Below are 10,891 nucleotides of genomic sequence, written 5' to 3'. Positions count from 1 at the left end.
CACAACAATATATTAGATCTCCACCCCCCCACTTCCTGTCTGTCATCCCCCAGTTCTATTAAGACTTCCTCTCATTGAACTGGACCTCATTCTAAATGGTCACTTTGTATTGATAGTCCATACTGGTCTTTACTATGGTTCTACATACAGTACCTGTATTGATAGTCCATACTGGTCTTTACTATGGTTCTACATACAGTACCTGTATTGATAGTCCATACTGGTCTTTACTATGGTTCTACATACAGTACCTGTATTGATAGTCCATACTGGACTTTACTATGGTTCTACATACAGTACCTGTATTGATAGTCCATACTGGTCTTTACTATGGTTCTACATACAGTACCTGTATTGATAGTCCATACTGGACTTTACTATGGTTCTACATACAGTACCTGTATTGATAGTCCATACTGGTCTTTACTATGGTTCTACATACAGTACCTGTATTGATAGTCCATACTGGTCTTTACTATGGTTCTACATACAGTACCTGTATTGATAGTCCATACTGGTCTTTACTATGGTTCTACATACAGTACCTGTATTGATAGTCCATACTGGTCTTTACTATGGTTCTACATACAGTACCTGTATTGATAGTCCATACTGGTCTTTACTATGGTTCTACATACAGTACCTGTATAGATTTTTTATTATAGTTTTTATTTTACCTTTATTTAACACAACATTAAACAACACATACAGTACAACATTAAAAACACAAACATCTTGACTAAAAACAGCTGGCCTAAAAACAATTACAATCTTCTATGATATACACTGCTCAAAAAAAATAAAGGGAACACTTAAACAACACAATGTAACTCCAAGTCAATCACACTTCTGTGAAATCAAACTGTCCACTTAGGAAGCAACACTGATTGACAATAAATTTCACATGCTGTTGTGCAAATGGAATAGACAAAAGGTGGAAATTATAGGCAATTAGCAAGACACCCCCCAAAAAGGAGTGATTCTGCAGGTGGTGACCACAGACCACTTCTCAGTTCCTATGCTTCCTGGCTGATGTTTTGGTCACTTTTGAATGCTGGCGGTGCTCTCACTCTAGTGGTAGCATGAGACGGAGTCTACAACCCACACAAGTGGCTCAGGTAGTGCAGTTCATCCAGGATGGCACATCAATGCGAGCTGTGGCAAAAAGGTTTGCTGTGTCTGTCAGCGTAGTGTCCAGAGCATGGAGGCGCTACCAGGAGACAGGCCAGTACATCAGGAGACGTGGAGGAGGCCGTAGGAGGGCAACAACCCAGCAGCAGGACCGCTACCTCCGCCTTTGTGCAAGGAGGTGCACTGTCAGCGCCCTGGTTCATGCTCTACAACAAAAAACAAAAAAAAGGAGAGGACACCTGCACCAGACTGGGAGAGACAGACCAGAGCAGGAGAGGACACCTGTACCAGACTGGGAGAGACAGACCAGAGCAGGAGAGGACACCTGTACCAGACTGGGAGAGACAGACCAGAGCAGGAGAGGACACCTGTACCAGACTGGGAGAGACAGACCAGAGCAGGAGAGGACATCTGTACCAGACTGGGAGAGACAGGCCAGAGCAGGAGAGGACACCTGTACCAGACTGGGAGAGACAGACCAGGGCAGGCGGGGAGCAGTGCACATTTACATTACATTTACATTTAAGTCATTTAGCAGACGCTCTTATCCAGAGCGACTTACAAGTTGGTGCATTCACCTTATGATATCCAGTGGAACAACCACTTTACAATAGTGCATCTAACTCTTTTAAGGGGGGGGGGGGGGTTAGAAGGATTACTTTATCCTATCCTAGGTATTCCTTAAAGAGGTGGTGTTTCAGGTGTTTCCGGAAGGTGGTGATTGACTCCGCTGACCTGGCGTTGTGGGGGAGTTTGTTCCACCATTGGGGTGCCAGAGCAGCGAACAGTTTTGACTGGGCTGAGCGGGAGCTGTACTTCCTCAGAGGTAGGGAGGCGAGCAGGCCAGAGGTGGATGAACGCAGTGCCCTTGTTTGGGTGTAGGGCCTGATCAGAGCCTGAAGGTACGGAGGTGCCGTTCCCCTCACAGCTCCGTAGGCAAGCACCATGGTCTTGTAGCGGATGCGAGCTTCAACTGGAAGCCAGTGGAGAGAGCGGAGGAGCGGGGTGACGTGAGAGAACTTGGGAAGGTTGAACACCAGACGGGCTGCGGCGTTCTGGATGAGTTGTAGGGGTTTAATGGCACAGGCAGGGAGCCCAGCCAACAGCGAGTTGCAGTAATCCAGACGGGAGATGACAAGTGCCTGGATTAGGACCTGCGCCGCTTCCTGTGTGAGGCAGGGTCGTACTCTGCGAATGTTGTAGAGCATGAACCTACAGGAACGGGTCACCGCCTTGATGTGAGTTGAGAACGACAGGGTGTTGTCCAGGATCACGCCAAGGTTCTTAGCGCTCTGGGAGGAGGACACAATGGAGTTGTCAACCGTGATGGCGAGATCATGGAACGGGCAGTCCTTCCCCGGGAGGAAGAGCAGCTCCGTCTTGCCGAGGTTCAGCTTGAGGTGGTGATCCGTCATCCACACTGATATGTCTGCCAGACATGCAGAGATGCGATTCGCCACCTGGTTATCAGAGGGGGGAAAGGAGAAGATTAATTGTGTGTCGTCTGCATAGCAATGATAGGAGAGACCATGTGAGGATATGACAGAGCCAAGTGACTTGGTGTATAGCGAGAATAGGAGAGGGCCTAGAACAGAGCCCTGGGGGACACCAGTGGTGAGAGCACGTGGTGCGGAGACAGATTCTCGCCACGCCACCTGGTAGGAGCGACCTGTCAGGTAGGACGCAATCCAAGCGTGGGCCGCGCCGGAGATGCCCAACTCGGAGAGGGTGGAGAGGAGGATCTGATGGTTCACAGTATCAAAGGCAGCCAATAGGTCTAGAAGGATGAGAGCAGAGGAGAGAGAGTTAGCTTTAGCAGTGCGGAGCGCCTCCGTGACACAGAGAAGAGCAGTCTCAGTTGAATGACTAGTCTTGAAACCTGACTGATTTGGATCAAGAAGGTCATTCTGAGAGAGATAGCAGGAGAGCTGGCCAAGGACGGCACGTTCAAGAGTTTTGGAGAGAAAAGAAAGAAGGGATACTGGTCTGTAGTTGTTGACATCGGAGGGATCGAGTGTAGGTTTTTTCAGCAGGGGTGCAACTCTCTCTCTCTTGAAGGCGGAAGGGACGTAGCCAGCGGTCAAGGATGAGTTGATGAGCGAGGTGAGGTAAGGGAGAAGGTCTCCGGAAATGGCCTGGAGAAGAGAGGAGGGGATAGGGTCAAGCAGGCAGGTTGTTGGGCGGCCGGCCGTCACAAGACGCGAGATTTCATCTGGAGAGAGAGGGGAGAAAGAGGTCAAAGCACAGGGTAGGGCAGTGTGAGCAGAACCAGCAGTGTCGTTTGACTTAGCAAACGAGGATCGGATGTCGTCGACCTTCTTTTCAAAATGGTTGACGAAGTCATCCGCAGAGAGGGAGGAGGAGGGGGGGAGGGGGAGGAGGATTCAGGAGGGAGGAGAAGGTGGCAAAGAGCTTCCTAGGGTTAGAGGCAGATGCTTGGAATTTAGAGTGGTAGAAAGTGGCTTTAGCAGCAGAGACAGAAGAGGAGAATGTAGAGAGGAGGGAGTGAAAGGATGCCAGGTCCGCAGGGAGGCGAGTTTTCCTCCATTTCCGCTCGGCTGCCCGGAGCCCTGTTCTGTGAGCTCGCAATGAGTCGTCGAGCCACGGAGCAGGAGGGGAGGACCGAGCCGGCCTGGAGGATAGGGGACATAGAGAGTTAAAGGATGCAGAAAGGGAGGAGAGGAGGGTTGAGGAGGCAGAATCAGGAGATAGGTTGGAGAAGGTTTGAGCAGAGGGAAGAGATGATAGGATGGAAGAGGAGAGAGTAGCGGGGGAGAGAGAGCGAAGGTTGGGACGGCGCAATACCATCCGAGTAGGGGCAGTGTGGGAAGTGTTGGATGAGAGCGAGAGGGAAAAGGATACAAGGTAGTGGTCGGAGACTTGGAGGGGAGTTGCAATGAGATTAGTGGAAGAACAGCATCTAGTAAAGATGAGGTCAAGCGTATTGCCTGCCTTGTGAGTAGGGGGAGAAGGTGAGAGGGTGAGGTCAAAAGAGGAGAGGAGTGGAAAGAAGGAGGCAGAGAGGAATGAGTCAAAGGTAGACGTGGGGAGGTTAAAGTCACCCAGAACTGTGAGAGGTGAGCCATCCTCAGGAAAGGAACTTATCAAGGCGTCAAGCTCATTGATGAACTCTCCAAGGGAACCTGGGGGGCGATAAATGATAAGGATGTTAAGCTTGAAAGGGCTGGTAACTGTGACAGCATGGAATTCAAAGGAGGCGATAGACAGATGGGTCAGGGGAGAAAGAGAGAATGTCCACTTGGGAGAGATGAGGATCCCAGTGCCACCACCCCGCTGACCAGAAGCTCTCGGGGTGTGCGAGAACACGTGGGCAGACGAGGAGAGAGCAGTAGGAGTAGCAGTGTTATCTGTGGTAATCCATGTTTCCGTCAGTGCCAAGAAGTCGAGGGACTGGAGGGAAGCATAGGCTGAGATGAACTCTGCCTTGTTGGCCGCAGATCGGCAGTTCCAGAGGCTGCCGGAGACCTGGAACTCCACGTGGGTCGTGCGTGCTGGGACCACCAGGTTAGAGTGGCGGCGGCCACGCGGTGTGAAGCGTTTGTATGGTCTGTGCAGAGAGGAGAGAAGAGGGATAGACAGACACATAGTTGACAGGCTACAGAAGAGGCTACGCTAATGCAAAGGAGATTGGAATGACAAGTGGACTACACGTCTCGAATGTTCAGAAAGTTAAGCTTACGTTGCAAAAAATCTTATTGACTAAAATGATACAGTACTGCTGACTGGTGAAGTAGGCTAGCTAGCAGTGGCTGCGTTGTTGACTTAGTTTGAAAGTGTAGCTGGCTAGGTAGCCTCGGTAACTGGCTAGGTAACCTTGACAATTACTCTAAACTACACAATTATCTTGGATACAAAGACAGCAAAGACAACTATGTAGCTAGCTAACACTACACTAATCAAGTCGTTCCGTTGTAATGTAATAGTTTCTACAGTGCTGCAATTCGGTAGACGGTAGACGTTGGCTAGCTGCTGGCTTGCTAGCAGTGTTGCCTACGTTAGGACGAAAATAGCTGGCTAGCTAACCTCGGTAATTACGATAATTACTCTAAACTACACAATTACCTTGGATACAAAGACAGCAATGACAACTATGTAGCTAGCTAACACTACACTAATCAAGTCGTTCCGTTGTAATGTAGAAACTAATGTAATAGTTTCTACAGTGCTGCTATTCGGTAGATGGTAGACGTTGGCTAGCTGCTAGCTGCTGGCTAGCTAGCAGTGTTGACTAGGACGAAAATAGCTGACTAGCTAACCTCGGTAATTACGATAATTACTCTAAACTACACAATTATCTTTGATACAAAGACGGCTATGTAGCTAGCTAAGATCAGACAAGTCAAACCGTTGTACTGTAATGAGATGTAATACTACCTGCGGAGCGAAATGCGACCACTCGCTCCAACAGTGCTGCTATTCGGTAGACGGTAGACGTTGGCTAGCTGCTAGCTGCTGGCTAGGTACCAGGTACCTGGTGCACCAGGTAACAGGGGATGTGAGAGTGTCCAGAGATGAGTCTTTCCTTGGAGCAGGAACACAGAGCACAACTACGACAGCATCACACTTTCTGCTCTACACAAACTACAGGACCAATCAAAAGCTGGGACACACCTGACATAGACAATCAGGTGAGAACATATGATAGTCCCACTGAGGTCACTGGGACACACCTGACATAGACAATCAGGTGAGAACATATGATAGTCCCACTGAGCTCACTGGGACACACCTGACATAGACAATCAGGTGAGAACATGACAGTCCCACTGAGCTCAATCCAGATGGGATGGCGTATCGCTGCAGAATGCTGTGGTAGACATGCTGGTTAAGTGTGCCTTGAATTCTAAATACATCATAGACAGTGTCACCAGCAAAGCACCCCCACACCATCACACCACCTCTTATCAAGTGAAATGTGAATTACTATCTATTGCTGCAAAGAAACCACTACTAAAGGACATCAATAATAAGAAGAGACTTGATTGTGCCAAGAAACACGATCAATGGACATTAGACTGGTGGAAATCTGTCCTTTGGTCTGATGAGTCCAAATTTAAGATTTCTGGTTCCAACAGCCGTGTCTTTGTGAGACGCAGAGTAGGTGAACAGATGATCTCTGCATGTGTATTTCCACCGTGAAGCATGGAGGAGGTGTGATGGTGCTTTGCTGGTGACACTGTCTGTAATTTATTTAGAATTCAAGGCACACTTAACCAGCATGGCTACCACAGCGATCTGCAGTGATACGCCATCCCATCTGGTTTGAGCTTAGTGGGACTATCATTTGTTTTTCAGCAGGACAATGACCCAACACACCTCCAGGCTGTGTAAGGGCTATTTGACCAAGAAGGAGAGTGATGACCTGGCCTCCACCTGATTTGTTTAACACGTTTTTGGTTACTACATGATTCCATATGTGTTATTTCATAGTTTTGATGTCACTATGTCTTCACTACAATGTAGAAAATAGTAAAAATAAAGAAAAACCCTTGAATGAGTAGATGTGTCCAGACTTTTGACTGGTCCTGTATGTTAAGGGGATGGTTCACCCCAATAGAAAGGTTCATATCTCTAAATACCATCTCATTAGATGGAGCCATTTCCCCCCATTAGTTTGGGATTCAGACCTGCAGTCATCTTCATTTCAGACACTTTGGAGAAGTGTTCCACAGGCAGTAAATCTATTGTAGAATAAATGGAACCCGGATCCATTTCATTCCATTAACATGGTTTATGTGTTATAGCATTAATGGGGTTAAACTGATATTAAAATGACAACTCCATAGGTGGTACCAGGTCAGGGGAGTTCATCTCTGCTCCCAGCATCCCTGGGACAGTACTGATCAACATAGCTGACCTGATGCAGAGGTGGACCAGTGATGTTTTCCTCTCAGTGGTGAGACTTGCCCTTCCATTTGACACACCTTTACCTGATGAGATCATACAAGACGTTACAGGCTTATTGCACGTGGAAACAGACCTGCGTTAAAATAATGTTGAATATTTAATAAGCAGTGTTTGATTGAGTTTGTTGTAATGGAACCAATAGAAACGTCCTAAAAGTACAAACAAACCCCGCCCACCTGGAGGACTAAGGGAAATGCTCAAAGTATTTGTAAGATTTCAAATAGAATTTGAATCCAGGGTCGTATTCTTTAGAGAACACTGTAGCAAAACATTTAGCAACATAATTATTTTAGTTCAGTTAGTCCCTCCCTGTTTCAGTTCATTTTCTTCAGTTTGGTGCCTCATGGATATGATTCAGGTCTCCGTGGAAACATCAATGTAAATTCACCTTTGATTTTTACTCCTCACTTTCCCTTTCAGGTCCATAGGGTTTTACTGCCCCCTGCTGGACACTGGAGCACACTGCAGTCCCTTTCAGGTCCATAGGGTTTTACTGCCCCCTGCTGGAGACTGGAGCACACTGCAGTCCCTTTCAGGTCCATAGGGTTTTACTGCCCCCTGCTGGAGACTGGAGCACACTGCAGTCCCTTTCAGGTCCATAGGGTTTTACTGCCCCCTGCTGGAGACTGGAGCACACTGCAGTCCCTTTCAGGTCCGTAGGGTTTTACTGCCCCCTGCTGGAGACTGGAGACCACTGCAGTCCCTTTCAGGTCCAAAGGGTTTTACTGCCCCCTGCTGGAGACTGGAGCACACTGCAGTCCCTTTCAGGTCCATAGGGTTTTACTGCCCCCTGCTGGAGACTGGAGACCACTGCAGTCCCTTTCAGGTCCATTGGGTTTTACTGCCCCCTGCTGGAGACTGGAGCACACTGCAGTCCCTGGCTTTCTTTGTGCAGCCGGATGATGAGGCCCTCATCAATACAGGTACTGTATGTAGAACCATAGTAAAGTCCAGTATGGACTATCAATACAGGTACTGTATGTAGAACCATAGTAAAGACCAGTATGGACTATCAATACAGATACTGTATGTAGAACCATAGTAAAGCCCAGTATGGACTATCAATACAGGTACTGTATGTAGAACCATAGTAAAGCCCAGTATGGACTATCAATACAGATACTGTATGTAGAACCATAGTAAAGCCCAGTATGGACTATCAATACAGGTACTGTACGTAGAACCATAGTAAAGCCCAGTATGGACTATCAATACAGATACTGTATGTAGAACCATAGTAAAGACCAGTATGGACTATCAATACAGGTACTGTATATAGAACCATAGTAAAGCCCAGTATGGACTATCAATACAGGTACTGTATGTAGAACCATAGTAAAGACCAGTATGGACTATCAATACAGATACTGTATGTAGAACCATAGTAAAGCCCAGTATGGACTATCAATACAGGTACTGTACGTAGAACCATAGTAAAGCCCAGTATGGACTATCAATACAGATACTGTATGTAGAACCATAGTAAAGCCCAGTATGGACTATCAATACAGGTACTGTATGTAGAACCATAGTAAAGACCAGTATGGACTATCAATACAGGTACTGTATGTAGAACCATAGTAAAGCCCAGTATGGACTATCAATACAGGTACTGTATGTAGAACCATAGTAAAGCCCAGTATGGACTATCAATACAGGTACTGTATGTAGAACCATAGTAAAGCCCAGTATGGACTATCAATACAGGTACTGTATGTAGAACCATAGTAAAGACCAGTATGGACTATCAATACAGGTACTGTATGTAGAACCATAGTAAAGACCAGTCTGCAGCTTGAGGATGAGGCCCTCATCACCTGTTGTGACAGATCCAACAAATATCCCCCTGTGAAGGCAGGGTCTCATCCAACACTTCAATGACTCTTATAATATTAATATTAATATATATATATATACAGTGGGGCAAAAAAGTATTTAGTCAGCCACCAATTGTGCAAGTTCTCCCACTTAAAAAGATGAGAGAGGCCTGTAATTTTCATCATAGGTACACTTCAACTATGACAGAAAATGAGAAAAAAAAATCCTGAAAATCACATTGTAAGATTTTAAATGAATTTATTTGCAAATTATGGTGGAAAATAAGTATTTGGTCAATAACAAAAGTTTATCTCAATACTTTGTTATATACCCTTTGTTGGCAATGACAGAGGTCAAACGTTTTCTGTAAGTCTTCACAAGGTTTTCACACACTGTTGCTGGTATTTTGGCCCATTCCTCCATGCAGATCTCCTCTAGAGCAGTGATGTTTTGGGGCTGTTGCTGGGCAACGCGGACTTTCAACTCCCTCCAAAGATTTTCTATGGGGTTGAGATCTGGAGACTGGCTAGGCCACTCCAGGACCTTGAAATGCTTCTTACGAAGCCACTCCTTCGTTGCCCGGGCGGTGTGTTTGGGATCATTGTCCTGCTGAAAGACCCAGCCACGTTTCATCTTCAATGCCCTTGCTGATGGAAGGAGGTTTTCACTCAAAATCTCACGATACATGGCCCCATTCATTCTTTCCTTTACACGGATCAGTCGTCCTGGTCCCTTTGCAGAAAAACAGCCCCAAAGCATGATGTTTCCACCCCCATGCTTCACAGTAGGTATGGTGTTCTTTGGATGCAACTCAGCATTCTTTGTCCTCCAAACACGACGAGTTGAGTTTTTACCAAAAAGTTCTATTTTGGTTTCATCTGACCATATGACATTCTCCCAATCTTCTTCTGGATCATCCAAATGCTCTCTAGCAAACTTCAGACGGGCCTGGACATGTACTGGCTTAAGCAGGGGGACACGTCTGGCACTGCAGGATTTGAGTCCCTGGCGGCGTAGTGTGTTACTGATGGTAGGCTTTGTTACTTTGATCCCAGCTCTCTGCAGGTCATTCACTAGGTCCCCCCGTGTGGTTCTGGGATTTTTGCTCACCGTTCTTGTGATCATTTTGACCCCACGGGGTGAGATCTTGCGTGGAGCCCCAGATCGAGGGAGATTATCAGTGGTCTTGTATGTCTTCCATTTCCTAATAATTGCTCCCACAGTTGATTTCTTCAAATCAAGCTGCTTACCTATTGCAGATTTAGTCTTCCCAGCCTGGTGCAGGTCTACAATTTTGTTTCTGGTGTCCTTTGACAGCTCTTTGGTCATGGCCATAGTGGAGTTTGGAGTGTGACTGTTTGAGGTTGTGGACAGGTGTATTATATACTGATAACAAGTTCAAATAGGTGCCATTAATACAGGTAAAGAGTGGAGGACAGAGGAGCAACTTAAAGAAGAAGTTACAGGTCTGTGAGAGCCAGAAATCTTGCTTGTTTGTAGGTGACCAAATACTTATTTTCCACCATAATTTGCAAATAAATTCATAAAAAATCCTACAATGTGATTTTCTGGATTTTTTTTCTCATTTTGTCTGTCATAGTTGAAGTGTACCTATGATGAAAATTACAGGCCTCTCATCTTTTTAATTGGGAGAACTTGCACAATTGGTGGTTGACTAAATACTTTTTTGCCCCACTGTATATATGGTACTGTATGTAGAACCATAGTAAAGACCAGTCTGGACTATCAATACAAAGTGACCATTTAGAATGAGGTCCAGGTCAATGAGAGGAAGTCTTAACAGAACTGGGGGATGACAGACAGGAAGTGGGGGGGTGGAGATCTAATATATTGTTGTGCCAAACACTAAAGCATGACATTGTAATAAATCTACACCCTATTCCCTACGTAGAACACTACTTTAGACCTAGTCAGAAGCATCGTAGTGCACTACGGAGGGAATAGGGAACCATTTGGAACAGAGACAGTAATTCCCCTGAACATCTTCCTCTTC

The sequence above is a fragment of the Salvelinus namaycush genome, unplaced genomic scaffold, assembly GCF_016432855.1.
Source record: "Salvelinus namaycush isolate Seneca unplaced genomic scaffold, SaNama_1.0 Scaffold11, whole genome shotgun sequence".
Taxonomy (NCBI): domain Eukaryota; kingdom Metazoa; phylum Chordata; class Actinopteri; order Salmoniformes; family Salmonidae; genus Salvelinus; species Salvelinus namaycush.
Note: the sequence above shows the minus strand (reverse complement) of the source record.